This window comes from Culex quinquefasciatus, chromosome 2 (assembly GCF_015732765.1).
Source record: "Culex quinquefasciatus strain JHB chromosome 2, VPISU_Cqui_1.0_pri_paternal, whole genome shotgun sequence".
Classification (NCBI taxonomy): domain Eukaryota; kingdom Metazoa; phylum Arthropoda; class Insecta; order Diptera; family Culicidae; genus Culex; species Culex quinquefasciatus.
In genome coordinates this window covers 209853577-209875721 of record NC_051862.1, presented here as the reverse complement: position 1 = coordinate 209875721, position 22145 = coordinate 209853577, and the positions used below count along the sequence as shown (strand labels likewise).

Sequence of the window (22145 nt, the reverse complement as noted above, 5' to 3'; positions counted from 1 at the left end):
TGTTCTTCCTCCGCGTTGCTGACTTAGTTTCGATAAGCACCGAGGACGACGGTCGCGCTTTTTGACGGGATCAGCCAAAGTGGGTGTAGAAGGGGGAGGGAAAAGCGCCAAGCAAGAGTTGCAGAGTAGTAGCAGATGATGCTCACAAAACACCACACAGTAGAGGAGCGTTTTGATGCTGCTGGAGCACCACTCGAGTGGAAGATTGTTTGAGCGATGCGATGTAGTGGAACATCGGGGGGAGCACAGTGGGGTTGTGATCAGAGTCACAGATTTCAAGAATCAAATTGTATGTACATGATTTAAATCACAAAACTTTATTTTTTAGCAAAACAAAAACGGAAAAATAGGAATATGTGTCATAAAAAAAAATTAAAAAAATCAAAAATCAAATTATTCGCTCTACAGCATTGCCTTGGCGTTCTCGATTGCGAGATTCCTACTCGAAACTAGGTGTCCGAAGGCTTGATTGTTAAGGCAATTGCAAACCTTTTTTTGCACCTTAGCTTCCATCCACCCCGGGATTCGAACTGACAACCTTTAGATTGTTAGTCCAACTGTAACCACCGACTCCACCGAGACAGGACCCAGGGAGACGACTCCTACACCTGGACTGAGCTAACGACCTAACCCTTTAGGTAAGGCTTCATTCATAAAGTACGTCACGCTAAAATCAGCCAAAATTTACCCCCCTCCCTTCCCTATACTTATAACACGCAATTCCAAAATCAGCCAGCGAATTTCATTTTGACATCGCAGAATGACACTTTCACAGAACTTCTTCGTAACCGTAAAAAAGAAAAACCTCTTCTTACCGATCAAAACTTGAAAACACACACAATTCTCTATTCATCACCCAGATTAAAAAGTAAGTGGAATAAATTCGAAAATAAACCTAATTATTAAATTCGTTCTAATATTCAAGATTATATTTTTATTTGTGAAAAACGGTGACCAAGTCAAAATTTTTGAAAAATATGCAATTTGTTTAATTTCAAAATATTTCATTAAGGTAAAGAACACCTTAAAAAAAGCTTTCGTTAAGCTGTACATTGATTTGCACAAAATAAATGGGTAATTCTCTACCAACTCACACGAAATCGGGAAAAGTTGCCCCGACCCCTTTTCGATTTGCGTGAAACTTTGTCCTAAGGGGTAACTTTTGTCCCTGATCACGATTCCGAGGTCCGTTTTTTGATATCTCGTGGCAGAGGGCGGTACGACCCCTTCCATTTTTGAACATGCGAAAAAAGAGGTTTTTTTTCAATAATTTGCAGCCTGAAACGGTGATGAGATAAAAATTTGGTGTCAAAGGGACTTTTGTGTAAAATTAGACGCCCGATTTGATGGCGTACTCAGAATTCCGAAAAAAAACATATTTTTCATCAAGAAAAACACTAAAAAAGTTTTAAAAATTCTCCCATTTTCCGTTACTTGACTGTAAAAAGTTTTTGAACATGTTATTTTATGGAAAATTTAATGTACTTTTCGAATATAAATTGACCCAGAAGGGTCAGTTTTTGATTTAGAACAAAATTTTTCATTTTAAAATTTCGTGTTTTTTCTAACTTTGCAGGGTTATTTTTTAGAGTGTAACAATGTTCTACAAAGTTGTAGAACAGACAATTACAATAATTTTGATTTATAGACATAAGGGGTTTGCTAATAAACATCACGAGTTATCGCGATTTTACGAAAAAAAGTTTTGAAAAAGTTACTTTTCACGTTTCTCTTTGTTTCGCCGTCCGTGTCTATCGCGGGTGACCATGAACGGACAACTTTTTCAAAACTTTTTTTCGTAAAATCACGATAACTCGTGATGTTTATTAGCAAACCCCTTATGTCTTTATATCAAAATTTTTGTAATTGTCTGCTCTAAAACTTTGTACAACATTGTTACACTCTAAAAAATAACCCTGCAAAGTTAGAAAAAACACGAAATTTTAAAATGAAAAAAATTGTTTTAAATGAAAAAATGACCCTTCTGGGTCAATGTAGATTCGAAAAGTACATTAAATTGCCCTTAAAATGACATGCTCTAAAAAAATTTACAGTCGAGTAACGGAAAATGGGAGAATTTTTAAAACTTTTTTAGTGTTTTTTTCGATGAAAAATACGTTTTTTTCGGAATTCTGAGTACGCCATCAAATCGGGTGTTTAAATTTACATAAAAGTCCCTTTGACACCAAATTTCTATCTCATCACCGTTTCAGGCTGAAAATTATTGAAAAACACCTCTTTTTCGTATGTTCAAAAATGGAAGGGGTCGTACCGCCCCTCCGTCTCGAGATATCAAAAAAACGGACCTCGGAATCGTGATCAGGGACAAAAGTTACCCCTTGGGACAAAGTTTCACGCAAATCGAAGAGGGGTCGGGGCAACTGCTGTGTGAGTTGGCGGAGAATTACCCAAATATGAAATACACAATTGCTATAAAAATTTTATTATTTAATTTCTCTATTTTTAATCAAAATTATTGCAAAATTTTCAAATCGATAGGTTTAATTTGTTTTTAAAGTGTATAGAGTTATTAGTCTAGAAATTACATTTTTAGGTTCTCATATTTCACATTAAAACTGAAAAATTCGTATGAAAATTGGACTGTTTATTGACAGATTGTGAATGAAACTGATTTAAAATTTCAGGCCTGATTGAAATAGAAAATAAATATTGTTTTCACAAAATATTCTTCTTAGTTTTCCAACCAACAAAATAAAAAAAATATAGGTACATAAAACATTATTAAAAAATAGAAACGTTGAGGTTTTCTACAACTTTGATCGATATTTAGCTGTACAAATAGCAATGTTTTGATTAAAAATTTGATATTTTCAAATTATTAAAATTTTGGCGTAAAACACCTTTTTTGGATGAATGAATTGAATTTATAAGATGATTGAATTTTACCCCTTTTTGAGTAATATTACCTAAAACATGTCAAATTTAACAGAAACTGATTTCAATTTCACCAGTTCCAGAAAAAAAAAATGTTAAAATTGAAATAACAAGCCATAATCTCAACATTTGAATGAAAAAAGTGTTCTAAAATGCAAATGCACACTAGTTCAATTGATTTGCAATCATTAGTTTTCAACAAAATTATGATTTGAGGAAAATAAAAATTATAACAAAAAAAAAAACTTTTTGGAATGCATTAAAAAAATTAATTTCTGCTGACATTCCTTGAATCTCCATTTAAATTTCGAAGTTTAAAAAAAAGTTTTGCTCCTGGATTTTTTGGGCCAACTTTGAAGGGAGGTACTGTTTTTAAGTTATAGCAAATTTAAGGTTTGCATTTTGGATTTATTTTCTTAAAAAAAATTCTTTTTAAAAAAGCACACCTGACAAATTTTTATTGAAAAGGTGAGAAAATTTCCTGTCTGGAACTTTGAAAATCGTTCAATTTCTCATTTAGTTCGGAGGTTCAGCCTTACAAAGAATTCGAATCACCTAAACAACCAGCAATTTGTAACTGACGATATCTCGGAAACCATTGGTCCTACTTTTCAATGTTAGAAAATGAAATTTTTGTGATATTTTCTTATATTTTCGACATAATTAATTTGATAATTTCAAATTAAAACTTTACTTTTGAGAAGGTCTACAAAAAGATAATTTTTCAAATTATAAATTATTTGAATTTTTATGTTGAAGAGATATGAAAATTTATCAAATGTATAAAAAACTATAGTGAATCTTTCTAATATATTCTACAATTTTTTAAATTATATAATTTGGTAAAAACTGTGAAATCAGGAAAAATATATATTTTACACCGTGATATTCCATAGATCACACAGATTTTCGTTCAGAACGCACACACTCCCACTCACCATAGCAAAGCCAAAGTGTTGAAACAAGGAGCAGGTTTATGCTGCTAAACCATCACATGGGTGCGCACACGATATTTGGTGAAGTGGAAGCACCGGCAGCAGCAACAGGGAACTTGGAAGGGTGATGGAAGAAAAAAAACAGTAAAACAAGTGAAATTAAAAAGCTGGGGGTTTTGCGCTAGATAGTAGTACAGCACACACCACCAGCCCAAAACGGCACGAACAACAATGACAACATGCGATAGCGCATTTTCCGGGCCAGAATATCCCACTTTGTTGACTCGTTGTCTGTGATTAAAGGGATCCTTTTATGAGAGATAGAGTGTGTGTGTGTTTGGTGGTTTTGTGTTACCTGGCTGTGGGGCCAACACAGCACTCTGTAAATGGATTTTATCGGGCCAGGGTTTGTGGTTCTGGGAGGGGCCAAGTTTTTTTTCCCGGAAAATGTGCACGTGTGATGGGTGGTCGTTTTTATGGAAATAAGCTCGGAAAAATGAGGTGTACGAGTATGCTCTTGTGGTGGCTGGAAGTCGATAAAATATTTATGACCTTTTTGAGGAGTTATTTTCGTGCGCTGTGTTTCGAAAAATAATACAGCGATTTGATGCCTCACAAATATCCTCAGTTTTGAATGGTTTCAGCAGCATTTGCCCTGAAAAGTTGATACAATATGTTGTTATTTAATTAATGTATATTGCTCCCGCAAAATGAATACCACAATTCAGTTTGGATCTGTGTCCGAAGCGTTTCTGGCGAATCGTGTTTTACATTACACTGGAAATTGAATGTTGATGGCTTGGAACAACTTAAGTTGGAACAAGTAATAAAGTGTCACCGAAAAGCGTTTGGCAAATTGACAACTCTCTAGTGTTATTGCAGTCTTCATCAAAATACTTCAATTCTGAAAACAAAAAAAGTTCGTATACTTGAGAGGACAGTCATAGCATATTACCAAATAGGCTATATCTTGGCAACCTTGCCAGTCTTTTAAAATTAATGGCTTCTGAGAATGATCTTTAAAATGAATTTAATATGAAATTCAAGAAGATTTTTAAACAATAAACTAAATAGAAAAAAGAGTGAATTCAGGATCTCTAAACTTATTTTTCTTTATTTCATCATCCTTTCAATTTTTTTTGCTGATTATTGAGGCCTTTGGTACTTTTATTAAGTCTTACTTTATATAAATTAAAACAATTTATTTTTTATATCCATTTTAAACTCTATTCAACTGCATTTAAAAAAAACGTTCCTTTTTTGCTTTTAAAAAATTCCACATTTTCTTCAAATATTTCTAAATTAATTGGAAAAATCCGTATTAAAATTTCCCCTCAGCGTTAAAAATTTCCAGAAATAGGAATTAAAAAATATCAATAATTTTTGAGTTCCATTGTTTGCATTGAAATAAGGCCGATGCAAATATTTAAAAAAGTTTTTGTCCCTCGGCCCTGGCCGAGGTCAAGGGGGGGGGGGGCAAAAAAAATAAAAAAATATAAAAATTTAAATAACAAGCCATAGTCTTCCGTTTAAATGAAAAAAAGTGTTTTAAAATGCATTTTACACTAGTTCAGTTGTTTTGCAATCATTAGTTTTCAAAAAATCTAAGATCTGACAAAAACAAAAATTGTATAGAAAAAAAACAAAAAAGATTTTGCATCGAAAATTTTCATCTTAAGATTTTTTAATAAACCCAAACATGCTAAAATGATTTTAAACGCAGGAGAATGTATTTTAATTTGATTTCAGCTGGTTGCCCTTGAATTTTCATTGAAATTTTGAAGTTTATTGTAAAAAAATTTTTTGTCCCCTGATTTTTCGGGCCAATTTTGAAGGGGGGGGGGGGGGTGACAAAAACTTTTAAAAATATTTGTACCAGCCTAAAGAGCAAGCAAAAAAGCAACATAAAAGTTCTTTGTAGAACAAATCAATGCATCTTCTTTTTTGTCTCATAATGCCAAAGTTAAATTGAGCATGAATATCTGAAGTAGACTTCAAAGTTTTTTTTTTTTTTGTGAAATACTCCAGTTTTATAATTTTTAAATGCTCTTATTTATGTAATCAGTTAAATCTCTACGTCAAAGTTTTCCAATAAAAAGAACGCACACATTCCCGCCACTTCAGAACAGCCAAAGTGTTGGATCAAGCAATAAATAAATAAATACTTTAGGTAAATATGTTTGGTGCCATTGATTTTTTTTTGTAAGGCCGTTGCAAATATTTTTCAAAGTTTATGTTCCCCCCCCCCCCTTCAATGTTGGCCTGAATAATCGAGGGGTAAATTTTTTTTCAAAATTAATTATTGGAAAGCAACTGTATGCCTGTAAAATGCATTTTTAAACACTTTTTTTTCATCCAAATGTTGAAACCTAGGCTTGTTATTTCAATTTTTTAATTTTTGTATTTTTTGTCCTCCCCCCCCCCCTTGACTTTGGGCAGAGCCGAGGGACATAAACTTCAAAAAATATTTGCAACTGCCTAACAAGCTATAGTTTCAGCATGAGCATGGAAAAAAGTTTTTTAAAAACATTTTACACTAGTTCAGCTGTTTTGCAATCATTAATTTTCAACAAAAAGAAGTATTTGACGAAAACAAAAATTTTGACGGGAAAAAAATTTAAAATCGAAAATTTAAAAAAAAAATCAAAAGATTTTTAAATTATCTCACACATGCTAAAAGTGATTCAAAACGCAGGGAAACGCATTCTAAATTGATTAAGCTGATTGTACTCAAATTTCCATTGAAATTTAAAAGTTTTTTGAATTTTTTTTTTGCGCCCTGATTTTTCGAGCCAACTTTGAAGGGGGGCTATGATTTCATTCATTTATCTTTGTTTGATTTGATTGATTAACAATGTTTTTATTTACTTCTTTGATGTATTTTCCTTTTTCTTCTATTTTTTTCATTTATTTGATTTTTTTTTGCTTTTGTTTTTACCATGCTCTTTTTTTTTTTATCAAGCAGAACTTTAAACAAAAAACACTCTAAATCACCATAAAAAATCGAAAAATTCCTTAGGATCAAAAGAATGCAAAAATTCATAGCTATAAATTTCTCAAAAACAATTTAATTACAAATTAATGCTCAGATCGAGGAATGCAAAAAACTTACTGAAAAATACATGAATTTCATCTTCTTACATAGTAAATAAAATGAAAAATCGGTGCATATTGTATCATAAAGAACGTAAAAAATCTAAAAAAATATGTCATAAAAATTTTATTTATTTTTAAATGGCTGTTCCTGCTGATTAGAATGAAAAAGGAATGAAAATTTTATTTTGAATATCCAATTAATTTTGTATACAACTCATGTTGAAAAATTCAATTAACTCAAAGAATTGATAAAAAATCATATTTTATGTGATCTAAAGAACTGTTTAAGTTTTTTTTATGTATGTTAAAATTACGAAAATAATTGATCATTTGAGGTTTTAACTACTGATTTATGCTTCACAATAAGTTTCCATCGATTTTTTTTTTCATTCGCGAAACGACCACCAACAGAACGTCTTAAAACGACTTTCATGGGTTTTTTTTGTATTTGCCGAAGTTATTTTTTTGCCAAATTAAAGCAAAATGTATAGTGATTATCAGGTTGGGTTAAACTGAACCCTTGTTGTGAAGTAGGATAGCTCAGATTTTAACAAACAATTAAAATAAAAATATTTCTAAGAACTCTAAAAGTTTGTTCTGACGAGTGCTTTATTTTCAATTATTGTTTCAAAAATTCATGATTGCATTCAAATCCAACAAATAATGCACAGCAAATATCATAAAAAACACAATGTTTTCGTAATTCCGTACCATCATTCTCCCATTCAACTTCGCATTTCCATCATCAGCGAAGGTTTCCCTCGTCAAAACGACTCCCGTCAGTGTCGTTTGAGTCGTAATTCGGTTTCAGAATTTATTTAATTAAAACTTTTCCTCCACACTGCCAAAAGCTTACGCTGGTTGCGCACTCGTCAGCCCGCAAAGCCATCTCTGCGAGAGAGAGTTCACTTCCTGAATATCTTCTATTCCAGCAGTTGGGGCCAGAAAATTGGGGGCTCGCTTTCTTATTCGAAATTTTGGGTGGGGTGGGAGTTGTGGGGGTGGTGTCTTTTTTCCAGCCTGTTTGGCGATGCTGTTTCTGTAGCATGATATGAACCATTAAGTGGATGGGTCGAGAGGAGGAAAATAAAAGTTCTTCTGGGATTCGGGCACGAAAAGTCTTATTTTTCGTGATGGAGGAGAAGGAGACGGTTTCATTACGAGAATGTTTACCAAATTGAATTCGGAGAAATTAATGCAAACGGTGGTCTCTTGGAGCGAACTGCAAATGGGAGGGTAATTGAATTGGGCCAAACTTTTCAAGTGCTCTACTTTGAATCATTTCTCTGCCAGTTGGCTGGCGAAAAAGCGTTAACATGTTGCACTAATGAGGCCACCCGATTAAGTGGTAATCAACTGAATGGCATTGCTAATAACACGATTTTAAATTATTCAACCTTGATGCGCGGTGATAATACACGCGCGAATAAAACATGATTTCGAGAGTGTTTGTTTTCCCGTGACTATGCCCCATTTAACAATTATTTCACTTGGTGTCACACTGTCTGATGTACAGTCACACTTCGACTGTGACCAGTAATTTAATTCAATCATTAAATTTAAATTATTGAACACTCGTTCGAAAGCTTCAATCACGACAAAAAAAACGGATCATCAGCTTAAAATTAAAGTAGAGCAAAAACAACACCAAACTCCTCGATTATTTATTCATCCACAAATTTTGCTATCAATTAAACACAATTTAACCAACCTCCTGGAACGAAATCCCCACCCTCTATCATTCAGTTTAATGAAAGTGGATTAAAAGCATTCTTCATTCCACAGTGGCAGTCATTTTCCAGGAAGGTCCAATTTCCAAAAAGAGGCAAATAAATCTTCCTCCCAGCAAAGTTCAGACCAATTTCGAAGATTCTTTGATGAAGTTTAATCGAACCAAAAAAGCGAAAAATAAGGTGAAAATGGAACATTTCCCCCTCCTTCCCCATCCACCTTCCACATGAATGAGTCAATTTTAATCCAGCAGTGGCCGTTTGGCAGTTGAACTAGTTCCTCTCTTCATCAGTTTTTTTTCAGCTAACTGGTTGCCACTCGAACCCTGCTCAGTGTCACGTCGAGTGGTTTTTCCTGGGAAACATTGAGGGTGAGTTTTTTTTTCTATCGTTAGAGCTTGAAATGGACGGAACTCTCGTTTAAATCGAATGAAAATAGAATGCGTCGCAGCGAGTGGACCAGGCTGGTTTCTTCCCTTCTTTTTGTTGCAATTTGAAGAAAGCTTAATGAATTGAGTTGGCACTCAGAGAAAAAAAATCTTTGTTTCAAGGATTGCAGACCTGATCGGGGATCATTACCATATAAAAAAGTTTTGAACTTCAAACGTTCCTAGAAATTCACATTCTCTTGCTTTTACAAAAAAAAAAAAAACAATTACAAGGTATTTTAAGCATTTTGGCCACGAAATAAAAAAAATTAAAACTGAACATTCCGACTGGCTTTGCATAGTCAGATTTTCTTCAAAGAGTAAAAATGCTCCCTGGAAATCCTGACCGGTAGAGGGTAGGTTTCTACTTGGCGATGTACTGAATTTCCAATCCAGATGTAGTGAATTCAATTATCGTCTTTGATGATAAAGTTTTAAGAAAATGTCTGCACAGAACAACAATTTTTTGAAAATCGCTCTTCGGGATATGTTTCAGATGTCAAAAAAATCATATTTTGAGCTTAAAACACTATGGTAAAAAATCATTAACCAGTTTGCTATTTTTTTAATCCTAGGTTTTTAAAAATATGGAAAAAAGCTGGTGGTTTATTTGAAAAATAAATAAATGCAATTATAAGTACTTTATTTAAATTAACTCAATGTATTATAAGCAATTTTCTTTAGGAAATTTTCAGATCTTGAAAAAAAATATTTTCACGGTTGGTCGATCTCGGTCATGGCTTCTTCAGGTGAAAAATTGTTTTGAAAAAATAGAAAAACATTGACAAACATTTGAAATTGATGAACGATATCATTTGTTTTTTTTTTCCTAAATGCTTTTGATTTTAATTTGATTTTACATCTGAAAAAACTCTTCTTTAGTTTTTTTTTTAATTTGATTATCTTCTTTTTTTAAATTGATTATCTTCCTTTTTTAAATTGCCTTTTATGATTCTTCAATTAGATATTTTGTGCAGAAAATAGATTTTAAAACAGAGTTATTTTAAATTCTCTCAGAACCCCAAGCAATATTTACAATTTTGCTAAAGACAACAATTTGATTAAAAAAAATATTTTTTCAAGAAACAGACCTATGAGTAAAAAGAAATAATAAAGATAGATTTCAGGGTTTTTTTTTTCAAAATTTGAAAGCAAAAAGTTTTTGTAAGTATTCAGAAGTTATTTTCCCATTAAAATAAGTACAGTCCAGACATGTCTTTTTCCGATCTGTGGTTCAAAAATTTCCAAATGGTCCAAAATTTCCCTATTTGATTAAAATTGTTGAAAATTAAAGCTTTGCAATACTGTTAATGGTTCAAAATCAATTTAAATAGTACAATAGTACTTTTTTTAAATGAAAATTTGAATGTTTAAGGAGAATTACCTTTTGTTAGAAGGGGGGAAATCAAGAAATACAAATTGCAAAGGCCTTAGGCGTTGAGAAATAAAACCATCTTGAAAAATGGTTTTCAATACTATGAAATCTAAAAAAAATATTTTTGGCTAGGCCAAAAATGTACTCAAATTAATGAAATCTATTTTTATTGAATTGAAAAATAAATTAAACATTAAACCATCGTAATAAGATGAAAATACCAAATTGTTAATCAAAACGTACTTAGCATAATTTTTTTTAAATAATTTTACTTAAACTCAATAAGGCTGGTACAAATATTTTTAAAAGTTTTTGTCGCCCCCCCCCCCCCTTCAAAATTGGCCCGAAAATCAGGGGGCAAAAAAAATATTTTTACAATAAACTTCAAAATTTCAATTAAAATTCAAGTGCAACGAGCTGAAATCAAATTAAAATACATTCTCCTGCGTTTAAAATCATTTTAAAGCATGTTTGGGTTTATTAAAAAATCTTAAGATTTTTTGAAAATTTTCGATGCAAAATCTTTTTTTTTCTATACAATTTTTGTTTTCATGAAATCTTTGATTTTTTGAAAACTAATGATTGCAAAACAACTGAACTAGTGTAAAATGCATTTTAAAACACTTTTTTCATTAAAATGTGAAGATTATGGCTTGTTATTTAAATTTTTATATTTTTTTTATTTTTGCCCCCTTGACCTCGGCCAGGGTCGAGAGACAAAAACTTTTTTAAATATTTGCATCGGCCTAACGGTGCACTTTATGAAATTGTTTTTAATTCATTATTCAATTTCACACGTAAAAATGATGTTTGGAACTTTGGTGTACATTTACAAAAATACAAAAATGTTTATTTAAAACCCGATTTAATATCACCAGAAGTGAAAAAGAGCCTTTCTTACAAAATAATGAAACTCTGACAAATGTTTTGGTGCAATTCATTTTTCAGAAACATAATGATACCACCACCAATTCTGCTACCTGGCAGAATGGACGAGAACTACGTTCGGGATTTCTAGAACAACACAAAGATTGAATACTACAGCCATGACGATCCAGGTAAACGCCCCATGAAACAGGTCCTGCGTGGCCTGTACGACATGGATGTGAGTGTGCTGAAAGAAGAGCTAACAACTCTTAAGTTGAACGTGATCGAAGTCTTCAAAATGATGAGACACAACAAGGACATCAATCATTGTTATCCGAGCATTCGTTGGTGAAGGTTGTCTGAATCAACATGACTCGTCGCGTCCCGGCGCAAAACGCCGGCAATATTGCCCTACCTGCGGCTCAAGCAGGCAAAAAAGTGGGAATTTCCAAAAGGAAGGTTGAGGCCTCAACTGATGGCCAAAAACCGGGAATTTCCAAAAGGAAGGTGCTTTTGGAAGTGACATCGAACAGCAAAAAGACGAAAAAGAGCGACGGTACTGTACCGATGGATGAGGAGGAGGAGAACTCTTCATCGCACGAGGAGCAGCTTTTGAAGAACAACAAGTTCGCTGGACTGCCTGACGAGGACCAGGTAGCGGAAGCAAAGGAGAATGAAGTGAAACAGCGAAAGGAGAAACTGCCTCCTTTTATGTGAGGCAATCAGCAGCAACGATCGACTTTCGTGCGGGGCTGGTTGAACTCATCAAGTCTGGGAAAGTCCAAGGCAACATTCGTCTGTGTCAGGACGGATTTAAGGTGCTGGTGCAATCCAGGCAGCACTATCAACTGGTCAAGGATTACTTGACCGAAAACGAGGCGGAGTACTTTACCCATGATGTCGTCATGGATAAGCCGTACAAAATCGTCGTCAGAGGTCTGTACGACATGCCAGTGGAGGAATTAGCTGCCGAGCTAAAAGTTTTGAAACTGGATGTGTTGGCCGTGCACAAAATGAGCCGACGCAACAAAGACATCAAGTACCGTGACCAGCTCTACCTGCTGCATTTGGCTAAGGGATCGACGACGCTTCCTGAGCTGAAGGCAATTCGAGCGGTTTTCAACATTATCGTGTCGTGGGAGCGATACCGACCAGTGCATCGTGACGTCACACAATGCTTCAACTGCCTGGGCTTCGGGCACGGAGGTAAGAACTGCCACCTGAAGCGTCGTTGCGCCAAATGTGGTACCGATGCGCACATCACATCCCAGTGCATCCAAGATTCGCTGGTGAAGTGCCTCAACTGCAACGGTGAGCACTCGTCAACCGACCGAAAGTGCCCCAAGAGAGCTGAGTTCGTGAAAATTCGGCAGCAAGCATCGACGAAGAATCAGCCTCAGCGTCGTAGAACTCCTCCAGCCCTGGTGGAGCAAAATTTTCCACCTCTTCAACCGCGACGCCAGGTCCCGAACTTGGCACCGTTGCCGTTGGATCCCAGGAAGAGAGCTGAGATGAATCATCCACGGCCGGGTTCCAGCCAGGAGCCGAGACCGCCACCACCGGGCTTCAGCCAGGAGCCAAGACCAACCCAAGAACCAGCAGTTGAGGAAAATGGTAATGATCTTTACACCTCAACCGAACTCCTCAATATTTTCAAACAGATGTCCGCTGCACTGCGTGGATGCAAAACCAAGACCCAGCAGATTGAAGTGCTGACCTCGTTCGTCATCCAGTATGGATCGTAGGTCCCTCAAGCTGCTGAATTGGAACGCTTGCTCCATTAGGAGGAAGAACTTAGAGCTGGTGGATTTTCTTCGCGAGAAGGAGATCGACGTAGCTGCCATCACGGAAACTCATCTGAAGCCCGGTGAAAAAGTTTATCTGCAAAACTACAAGATCGCGACGCAGCTCGACAGGACCACCTCTGGAGGAGGAGGTGTGCTTGTCGCTGTTCATCGTGATCTCAAGCCACGCCGGCTGCCACACTTTAAGCTGGACATCATCGAGGCCGTTGGAGTGGAAATTCCCACTTCGGTTGGCCCAGTACTCTTCATTGCTGCATACTGCCCACGTCAGGTGAATGCCAGAGATGGTTCAGCAGCAAAACTGAAGGGCGATATCCAGAAGCTGACACGGCGGAGCGCAAAGTACATCATCGCTGGTGACCTCAACGCGAAGCATGAAGTTTGGGGCAACAGCAGGAGGAATCGGAACGGAGTGATTCTGCACAACGATCTGCAAAACGGATACTACAACGTTGTGAGTCCGGATCGTCCAACGAGGGTGGCTCGGTCTGGGAATCACTCAATCATCGACTTCTTCATTACCAATATGGCTGAGAACGTGGCTCATCCTGAGGTGTTTGAAGAGTTGAGTTCTGATCACTATCCGGTGGTTGTGGAGGTTGGAGCTTCCGTTACTCCGCAGCGGCAACCAACCCGGAAAGATTACCACAACGTTGACTGGCAGCAGTTTCAGCAAGTGGTAGACAGCAACATCGACTATGATCAACACCCGGAAACTTCTGCTGATATTGATCGTTCGCTGGAGGTGATCCAGCAGGCTATCAACCAAGCAGAGGCTGCCAACGTTCGGGAGGTTCCTGTTAATTTTAAGGTAACTGATATTGACGTAGATACTAAACACTTGATTAGACTTAGGAATGTTTATAGGAGACAATATCAACGGACTGGGGACTATGACAAAAGATTTCAGTTAACAATTTGAACAAAATCATACAAGACCGACTTGACAATATCAGAAATCAAGAATTTTCAAAACATGTAAGCCAGCTTGGGAATTATTCAAAACCATTTTGGAAACTTTCAAAAGTTCTTAAAAACAAACCAAAGCCTATTCCTCCTCTTATTGTTGAGGATTCTCCTTTGATTACATCCGAGGAAAAGGCAAATGCACTTGGGCTTCATTTTGTTAGTTCACATAATCTTGGCGCTTCCATGACCAGCCGTAAAGAAACATCAGTTGCCAATAGTATTTCAACAATCAATGACTCTACCTTTGAATTTCCTGCAGATTCCCATGTTTCTGGTGAGGAAGTCAAAGTTGCAGTTAAACAAATGAAAAATATGAAAGCTCCAGGCTTTGATAACATTTTAATCTAGTGTTGAAAAAACAGAGTGATCAGTTCTTTCAACATCTAGCCAATATTTTCAATAAATGTTTGCAACTTGGTTACTTCCCCACCAATTGGAAGCTGGGCAAAGTCATACCAATTTTGAAGCCTCAAAAGATCCAACATCGCCAACAAGTTATCGTCCCATTAGTCTTTTGAGTAGTCTGTCCAAACTCTTTGAGAAGGTCATCTATTCAAGGCTTTTGGATTTTACCAACGATAATAATATAATTTTGAATGAGCAGTTTGGCTTCCGAAAGGGATAATACTGCTCATCAGCTTACGAGAGTAACTAAAATCATCAAGCAGAACAAGCTTGAGTCTAAATCAACTGCTATGGCTTTGTTGGATGTTGAGAAGGCTTTTGACAATGTTTGGCATGATGGTTTGATACATAAACTGTATTTATACGGTTTTCCAATGTATCTTATCAAAATTATCCAGCACTATCTTTCGGAGAGATCGTTCAGGGTTTTCTGAATGGGATTGCTTCTGGATTATTCAACATTGATGCTGGGGTTCCCAAGGAAGTATTCTTGGCCCACTTCTGTACAATATTTTTACATCTGATTTGCCTACTCTTCCTGGTAATGGTGTGTTGTCACTTTTGCTGATGACACTGCCGTTATTTATAAGGGTAAAATAACCAGATATTTAGTTGGCCGTCTTCAGAAGGGTCTTGACGTTCTTTCCGAATACTTTGGCGACTGGAAAATTCGCATAAATGCAGCCAAAACTCAAACCATCATTTTTCCACTTTCCAAATCGGCCCGATTTGTCCCAAAGGATGATGTTTTGATTAAAATGAATGATGTTTCAATACCCTGGTCAAAGGAAGTTGTATATTTAGGTCTCATACTTGACTCGAAACTATTGTTTCGACAGCATGTAGATAAAATATTGAACAAGTGCAGCATTCTCATCAGGTGTTTGTATCCTTTAATTAACAGAAAATCAAAGTTATCTTTGAAAAATAAGCTAGCAGTTTACAAACAAATAATTTACCCCGTTATTGAGTATGCAGTACCTGTTTGGGAGTGTTGCGCTAGAACTCATAAATTGAAGCTCCAGCGTGTCCAAAACAAGGTACTCAAAATGGTTTTGAATGTTCCTGGCTGGACAAGATCAAGTGAGGTTCATGAATTAGCAGAAGTAAAAATGTTGGATCAGAAGATTCAAGAAAAATGTTTGAAATTCAGGGAAAAATGTGCTATATCTGAATACCCCTTGATTCAAGGATTGGTTTAGTTTATGGTAAGATTAAGTTAGTTTTAGGTTAGGTTATGTTTTCTTAATTTTTTTCTTCATTGTACCTAGTGTTACAAAAATGATAAATCATATACTTTTAAAGTTATGAATATGAACAGTGTTTAAATCACGAAAAGCAAACTAAAGCTGAAGAGCAACAGCTGACCACTTATTATGTAAACCAAATGTAATTATTATAAGAAAGATTCAATAAAGTATATTTAATTCAAAAAAATTAATACAAGGACATCAAGTATCGTGATCAACTGTCTTCGGATAATCGAAACTTCAGCTAATCGAGGCTTCGGATAATCGTGTCTGGACTGTATACTTGTAAGATGAAACTAATTATGCATATTGACTTATTTGAACATATAGAATCGAAAAACAAAGTTTCATACATAAATAATATCAGACCATTATGTGAATTTCTGGAGAAATCCCGTTTTTTTATCCTAAGTGCATTTTACTGATACTAAAGAATTAACTTTGAGATTAGATTCAATTGAGTACAAGAAAATGTGAAACCAGTTTCAAAATTTCCAACGTGCCCTCTCACAGTAGATGGAATCGAACCTCAAGAGAAGTCCCCACCCAAACCGGGTGTGATGCGGCTGCCCGAGTAGAGTTAAAATTGAATTAAAGTCAAACCGGGGGCGTCTCTTATGAAGGCTCTGCTTCCGTCGTCCGCCTAGACCTAGGGATTTTTCATCCGACGACCGGCGTTTTGCCCGGAAGATCTCCGCAATGCAACGACCTTTTTTTGCCTGAACACTACTTTCTATGCGGAATGAGTTGTCACCATGAGAGATTGAAAAAAAAGCACAGAAACGAGCTGGGGATTAGAAGCATAGACGACTTTTTGAAGCAGACGAGGGTTTGACTAGTTAGATTTCACTTCTTGGAAGCTTGTTTTTTTTGTTGTTGTCTGTGGGACGGACTGACCAAAATTAGATTAAGGTTAAAGAGTTTGCTTATGAGCACCATTTGGATGTTCTGAATGATTTGTGCTTTACTTACAGCTTTTTTTATTTCGTCTTGCTTGAATGCTATTTCGATGTCTAATGGCTCACCTGGAAAAGAAAAGTAAACAAAGTACCTCTTAGTGATCGTTAATGACGGTGGGGGGAAAAACAAGCATGAAACGAAGTTTATTGGTTAAATTATCCCACTTTATTGCCCAACATTTAATTATAGCAGCAGTTATGACACGGTGTAGCAAAATAAATGGTTTTCAAAAGTTAATTTTGTTGTATTCAGTTTTAGGGAGATTCCTAGTTTCCTTCTAAGAAATTACAACCCTAGTTTCGTTTCCCAGTGTAACACCACCTTCCCCCAAAAAAGGCTCCCCACAAGTTAACAAGCCAGCAATAAAAAGCAAACTTGACCACTCTCTTCACCCAGGTCGGAAACTTCAGTCTGCCATCATTCTCATTCCCATCATTAGAGGGACGCGAGAGAGTCCTGCCCCCAACCACCTCTCGAAAATGATAGTCCTTGTGCAGCGAAGTCCTAACGACCGTCCATAAATTTTCCCATTTGGGCGCATAAATTATCGACGTGTGTCCTTTTTCGGGGTGGCCACGTCACGCAAGGACCGAAGGAGACTGCCTTCTGCGACCGATGAGGCGGCAGGTCGTCAAACAGAAATCCATCCTCATTATTTCCAGTCATGTCTAATCACGTAACTTTCGTTTGCTTTTGGGCTTTTCCAAACATACTCGAAAGTATACACCCAACCACCCACACTCGACAAAGGATCGGAAACGGTTGTCCTGTTCTGTGTGTGTGATTGTGTGAGTGAGACAGAGAGAGCAAGTCAAGAGTCCTGCGGCGCGTGTTGTTAATGTGATAGGCAAATCGAGGAAAGAGAGAGAGGTCTTATTTCGAACACAGCATACTTTTGGGGGGCGCGCAACTTCGGATCGATGGTGATTTGTGAATGCAGGATACTGTCTCTCATGCCAGGCTAGGTCATTCAAATCGAATGGTGGTGGGTCATCGGATGTTGAGAGGAGGTCGTTTGTCGCAAGGATTCCGGGACCATTCGGGCGATAACGATGGCACATTGTTGTTTGACGAATTTATTTGGGTGTCTTCACGTGTAGAGGATAAAGGAATGTGTATTTTTGGAATATTTTGATTCGTTTCGTTTCGAAGCCAATTTTTGTCTTGCATTTATTTTTGTTCAGTTTGTCCAATTGGCTTTTCTTTTTTTTGTCGTATTTTTTTGAATACTTTTCTATCTATTCTTATGATTTTTATTCTCTTGCCCAGAAATCTTCAAATCTTCAAATCTTCAAATCTTCAAATCTTCAAATCTTCAAATCTTCAAATCTTCAAATCTTCAAATCTTCAAATCTTCAAATCTTCAAATCTTCAAATCTTCAAATCTTCAAATCTTCAAATCTTCAAATCTTCAAATCTTCAAATCTTCAAATCTTCAAATCTTCAAATCTTCAAATCTTCAAATCTTCAAATCTTCAAATCTTCAAATCTTCAAATCTTCAAATCTTCAAATCTTCAAATCTTCAAATCTTCAAATCTTCAAATCTTCAAATCTTCAAATCTTCAAATCTTCAAATCTTCAAATCTTCAAATCTTCAAATCTTCAAATCTTCAAATCTTCAAATCTTCAAATCTTCAAATCTTCAAATCTTCAAATCTTCAAATCTTCAAATCTTCAAATCTTCAAATCTTCAAATCTTCAAATCTTCAAATCTTCAAATCTTCAAATCTTCAAATCATCAAATCTTCAAATCTTCAAATTTGAATATTCAAACCTGTAAATATAATTGTTTTTTGTTTACCATTTTTTGATCACTGAAAATTGTGTTATCGGTGATCAGAAAACGAGGGATCACTGGGCAACATTGAGGAAATCTAATTTTTCATGTTTTTTATAAACATGGCAATATCTCAACAATCAAAGGCCGTGTTTATAAAGTTACAAAATGTTGTGTTTGTTCCAGATTTTTAAACATGTTTTTTTAAAAATGTAAAATCAGATACAGTATCTTTAAAAAGAAAACTACGTTTTTTTTTAAATATGGCTTTTATCTGAAAACGGTGTACTATATACAAAAATGAACAATTTTATTTAGCATTTAAAAAATTGAGTCAGCATTTTACAACAATCGTTAGATTTTTTTTCAAACAACACTATTTTTAAAATCAAACTTAGTTATCAAAAATCTAAAACATATTAGGAATTTTCTTTAAAAAAAATCACATAGTATGTTCACTTAAAAATACAAAACATAAAATAAAAATAATAATATAAATTAAAATAACAATCGATCATAAAACTACAGCTGTATGATATGGATGAACTGGTGCTGTAAAATGGTTTTTTAAGCGTACGGATTTACTGCAAAAAAAAAAATACAAAAAAATACAAAAAAAAAAAATAATAATAACAATGTTGTATTATTGAATGTTGGGAGCATTTGTAATGTTATTCTTCATTCAAACAATTTGAAAATATTTTTTTTTTCGAAAAAATCTGAGAATTTCATGAATGTTGTTTGCATTAGATACTGAACTTTTTAAATAAAATATTCAGAAAATGATCACTTATGGTCAGAATTTAAAAAAAAAATCGAAAAACTACAAATATTAAGTTGAAACCAAACCATCATTGGCTAAATTTTGAAAACAGTAATTTTTGATTGCAAAACAATATTCAAAAAAAATCAAATAAAGACTAGCATTACAAAAGGGTGTAATATTGAATGTTTGGCTCTTTTGAAATGTTAGTATTGATTTGAAAATTTTGAAAATATTGTTTTCGAAAATATCGGAAAATTTCACAAATGTTTCATATTTTAACATTGTAATTCTGACCATTAGTTGCTGAGATACCGACGTTTGAAAATGGTGGAATGTTTGGGTGAGACTTGAAAAACATCGAATTTCATGTTTTTAAACCTTTGCATGGCAATATCTCGGTAACTATGGTTCGTATCAACAAAGCTCAAAAAAGCAAAATATAGAGACTTTTCTCAGCATTTCAAAAATATTTTTTTCAAAGGTGGGCAAACAAAACCGGAATCGACGTAACACCTTATAATGTGGCCTTCTTAAACCTTGTGGTGGGCAAACATGTGCACTTATTTAAAAAAATTAAAACTGCGGCTCTTTTAAAAAAAGTGACCTAAAATGGCTATAACTTGAAAACGGTTCATCAAAATTTCACTTAAGTGCTTTTTGACTGCAAAGTCGATTTTACATCGAAAAATTAAGTTGAAATTGTTTTGCAACCATTATTTCGATTTTTTGAAAAAAAAAAAACAGTATTGATTCAAAAATTCATAACTCAGTCCAAGATTTTTTGCACAACCTGGAAATTTCTGAAAAGTTGGCATTGGATGTCCTATAAAAAATCAAAAATAGTGCTTTTTTGCAATTCAAGTTTTAGAGACAAAAATTTAAACATAAAAACAAAAAAAAATTTACCGTGTTCCATGTTTTTCCAGTGTAGTCCGTATCCATACCCACAACTTTGCCGAAGACACCGAATTGATCAAAAAAATCCTTCAAAAAATACAGATTTTTGAATTTTCATACATCGTTTTTTATGGACAGCTGCCAAATTTGTATGGGAAATTATATGGACAAACTTATGATGCAAAATGGCTTTTTTGGGGAATTAAAATTCTAAAAAAAAATCCGATTTCGTAGAGAATTTCTCTAGTGTAAAATGCATCGGCCTAAAGTTTTTTTCAATTGCAAATTAAATTTTACATGAAATTTTTTTACTATTTCCAAAAATCACTATATTTCCCAAACAAATTATCATTTTCAGAAAGTTTGACCATGCATCTCTATGGCTCAAAAGTTGCATGTTTTATTTCCCTAAAACATATCAAAAAATCTCGAAATTCATAAAAATTACGGATTTTGGATTTCCCAATTTTGAAAAAAATAATAATAATTGGATTTTTTTCGTGAACCCTTTTTTTCAATAGTCCTCAACAATAACTACAACTTTCTCAAAGACTTGGTGTTGAACGGAAAATTCATTAAAAAGATCACATTTGTATGGACAGCTGCCAAAATTGTATGGAATAACCAAATCCACAAAATGGCTTCGTTGGTCATAGGGAAGGCCACCGCAAAGTTTGAGTCAAATAGAAAATACAAAAAATAATAATTGTCGAAATCGGTCGATTTTGTAGAGAATTGCTCATCGGTAAATTGTACATCCAAACTCTACCATTAATTTGTCAAATCGACCCGCAAACGTTTTGTTAAATGAATCGCTGAAATATTTCATAAAGTCTATCTTTCAAATATTATTGTGTTGTCCAAACTAATCAGCTTCCAGGTTTCTGGTATACCTTCCGGTCTTAAAAAAAAAGTAAATTAATTCCAAAACCCAGTTCACTGCACCTCTCCGAAAAACCAAAACCACAACGTCCACAGCTGCGAAACTCTCTCACCAATCGACGGTCAACATAACCTAGAAATAAAAAAGCACCCTGAAACCAATTCCAACCTCTAAAATCCCCTTCTCCAAGTGGTGGTCCAGGTCCATCGATGACCATCGCGCTCGCTCGCTGAAGGCTCGCGCCCCATCTCCAACCATGCGGAAGACGACGCGGGAGTGGCCAATGGAGCGTGGAATTCCCCGGTCCACCCACCGGGGTCCGGAGTCCAGGCCATCCGATGCCAGAGACCGGTGACCCGAACGGAAATATTTTATAGTTTGAAAACTGTGGCTCACTGGAGCGAAAACTCTTGCGGACCAACACTGAACTCTGCGGTTGTCGATGTTGTGTCCCGGTTGCGGTCAACCAGGCGGAATTGATGACCAACCGCATCTATAATGGATGGACCCGTCGACGTCGTTGGTGATGGCCCCTCCGGATGGGTTGAGAGGGTCTTAACAGTCAGCGCAGTGCCAGGGATCAGGAACAGATACAGAAATCGAGCGGCGAAGATATGTGGCAGAGATTGGCCATCGAACCGGAGCCTAATCCGGGCAAATGGCATGAAATTAGGTTGGCAAGAGCGTTAAAAATAAGGTAGGAAGAAAATTCACAGTTCATTTTCAAATGTTCAAGGAACTTTTCTAAAATTCAAAAACCAAACGTCAAAACTACTCTAACCTGTATCGTTGACGACCTGGAACTACACTAAAAGGTGTCTGCCGTGCACATTGGACTGGAAAGTGTCACAATTTGTCGAGGCCGGCGACGAGCAAGATTGTATACGATTTGCGTTCAAGGTTTAGAATGTTGGTCACAAGACACAGAGACGAGGACTATCGCCAGAAAGTATCGGTACATGAACGGGCGATGCATTTGATGAGCAGCCGGGGACGGAGATACGGTCCGGATTTGTTCCGGTTGGGTGACAAGTTGATGTGATCAGGGGGCGTCATCGCGCATTGTTTGGAAGCATTGCAGAAGCTGTTGATGCAAGATATTGCGC

The 22145-nt window shown here is 35.6% G+C and overlaps 1 protein-coding gene across 4 annotated transcripts in view; it reads right to left on the bottom strand.

Annotated features, from left to right (window-relative positions):
* LOC6051796 (potassium voltage-gated channel protein Shaw) overlaps nucleotides 1-22145 on the bottom strand; it is a 261314-nt gene that overhangs the window by 94660 nt on the left and 144509 nt on the right. Inside the window, exon 1 of one of the 4 annotated variants that reach the window (XM_038258171.1) lies at nucleotides 16728-16930. The exons of the other annotated variants lie outside the window; for them this stretch is intronic. The gene's annotated coding sequence lies outside the window, so the exon portion shown is untranslated. Of the gene's footprint in view, nucleotides 1-16727; nucleotides 16931-22145 lie in introns of those variants that run through there. 4 annotated transcript variants of the gene reach the window in all.